The sequence below is a fragment of the Poecilia formosa genome, unplaced genomic scaffold (assembly GCF_000485575.1).
Source record: "Poecilia formosa unplaced genomic scaffold, Poecilia_formosa-5.1.2 Scaffold698, whole genome shotgun sequence".
NCBI lineage: Eukaryota > Metazoa > Chordata > Actinopteri > Cyprinodontiformes > Poeciliidae > Poecilia > Poecilia formosa.
Genome location: NW_006800637.1, coordinates 119,538 through 121,977, shown reverse-complemented (window position 1 = coordinate 121,977; position 2,440 = coordinate 119,538). Strand labels below are relative to the sequence as shown.

General features: G+C 40.6%; 1 protein-coding gene and 1 long non-coding RNA gene across 2 annotated transcripts in view; one reads left to right on the top strand and one right to left on the bottom strand.

Annotated features, from left to right (window-relative positions):
- Positions 1–2,348, top strand: part of LOC107834630 (uncharacterized) — a 5,366-nt gene extending 3,018 nt beyond the window's left edge. Inside the window, exon 2 of the long non-coding RNA XR_001660439.1 lies at positions 1,096–2,348. This is a non-coding gene — a long non-coding RNA (uncharacterized LOC107834630). The remainder of the gene's footprint in view (positions 1–1,095) is intronic.
- The window catches only part of LOC103130943 (stonustoxin subunit alpha-like), a 35,577-nt gene that overhangs the window by 6,348 nt on the left and 26,789 nt on the right, over positions 1–2,440 (bottom strand). The window lies entirely within an intron of this gene.

Genomic DNA, 2,440 nt, shown 5'->3' with positions numbered 1-2,440 from the left:
TAATGACTAAAAAGATAAGAAAAAAAAAACTGATAGCGTGAAATGGCTAAATTACACCAACTAAAATTATTACAGATTCAAAGCTAATAATGATTTTCAAATGTTTTATTTACTAGTTTGGAAATAAATTAAACATCTCTAAGTGTTGAAAACAATTGATATTGCAGTGTTGAAATATTATTAAATATTTTGTTGAATTTAACTGAAAGATTTAATTTAGAGTTTAATTCTATAAAGAATTTACAAATCGATTGTTTTTGTGGGATTTTAAGCAACTTGGTAGAAATTAATGGCTACTAAAATTGATGATTGTGAATAAAAGCAACACTTTCTAGATTTCAGTCTAAAACATTTTAATCTAGATTTGATAGTCAATACATTCAAATCCTCTAATTCAAGATTTTTTTTTTTTTTTTTGTTTGGTTTACATTAAAGATGGACATTTTTATTTTAGGGAAATTAAATAGAAATGTTGAAAGTTGCTGAGTTTAACAAAGAAAAACAAAAGATAAACCTGCAATTAATAGACGTGTCTGCTAAATTATCTTATATAAACCTGTGAGTTCACCTGAATTAACTACTAATCCTCCCAAAGACTTTATTTGAAGCTTGAGTGATTGTGACACATGGGCAATGCCATGTGTAAAAAGGGGGGAAAAGGGAAAATGGTGAGGTAGTACTATATAACTACTAACTACTAAATTCTTACATAAAAATTTTTTGTTATGAACTTTTGAGTTAACAAATACTGTTAGATGATGATTGATGCTTTTTCTAAATGGGTTGAAATAGTTCCAGCAAAGCATGTGGATGCTTTGATGGTAGCTAAGGCTATCTGCAAAACTATATCCCAACACATGGTATTCCACAGAACGTTTAGATTTAGTGAAGCTCTATATGAGAATCACCCCGACAGCTGATGGTCTATCACCTTTTGAAATAATTCATGGGAGAGCTTACAGATTGCCTCTGTTTGCTCCAGACTTACAAAAAGCTGACGAAGAACAGACATTAGCAGATTATATGATCAGGACTCTTAAACTGAAGGAAGTGTCCAGAGCAAAGTTACTGCTTTCTGATTTTCTTCCCTCGCAGGAGGCCACTCCAATAGAGCCAGGTGACTGGGTCTACATAAAGGTCATCAAACGAAAGAACTGGGCAAGTCCACGGTGGGAAGGACCGTTCCAGGTGCTGATGACCACACCAACAGCTGTAAAGATTGCTGAAAGACCCAGCTGGATACATCTCAGTCACTGCAAGCTGCAGAGAGTGTTGGATCCCTAATCCGGAGTAGAGAGGAAGGAGAGCTTTTAAGAGCTTCCGGGATACAAAGGGGTCCTACATTTTAGTTGTAGTTCGTCTCAAACCCGGTGAAGAAACGCTAAGATTCTCACTCCTTTAGTTTGGGGGTTCTGACATCTCTGTACGCCGAGCAGTAATGGGGACTCCATATGCCAGATGGATCTTCTACTGCGCTGTGACTGCAGCATGTCTGATGTTTGGAGAAGGAAGCGAGCCTGAGTTCCACCCGCATGACAGCACCAATCTGTGTGGAAGCTGATGAACAGGACTGCTCACGAGGAGAACGAGGTGAACTGCTATGTGTGTGCGCAGCTGCGAATCGCCACACACAACTCAGGTCTGCACCCAGGGAGCATCACTGATGACAAACAGATGTGTCTCTATGGCCTGAGCACACAACCACGACTCAGCGTCCCCGTGAAAAGAAGAAAATGCAAATGGTGCAAAAAGGATTTTTCTGTTCTACTTCGGACAGGAGATGCCACAAAAGGACTTTTTGGATCTATGCACTGTTCATACACCTACTGCGACATGACACCGGATCACATCAACTACATTGCCTGCAGGGGTCAAAGGGCGACTCCACACTGCAAAGTCTGGAAGGACAACCCAGACTGTGACAACCTGCTTCTGGAGAGGAGTTTCAACATCACGCATAAGACAAAGAGGAGACAGGAGACAACACTGTGCAGCTCCATAGTGCCAGGAGATTATGGCTCACGGATGTTGGCAGACTGGTACTTCATATGCGGGAATGAAGCGTACATGTTTTTGCCAAAAAATTGGGGTGGACTGTGTGCTGTGGTTCCTTTGATCAACCCGATTGCGTTCATCAGGAAAGTACAGAATGATCTACACACCCACTCCAAACGAACAGTTATGTCAGAGGTCAAAAGATGGGGAGGCCTAACAACACATACTGGAGTTCCATGGGAATTCAGGATTTGGAACGGCAGAGAAAAATTCATGCAAAGTCTTTTTCCGTGGGTTGATCTAGGAGAGATTCGGGACCACGTTGAGATAAACAGGTACGGATTACTGCGACTCATCAACAGTACACAGCCAATGGCACCTTGAGAGAGCTAACTGAACTGAGAAAGATGATTCTGCAAAACCGTGTTGTACTGGACTTCCTCAC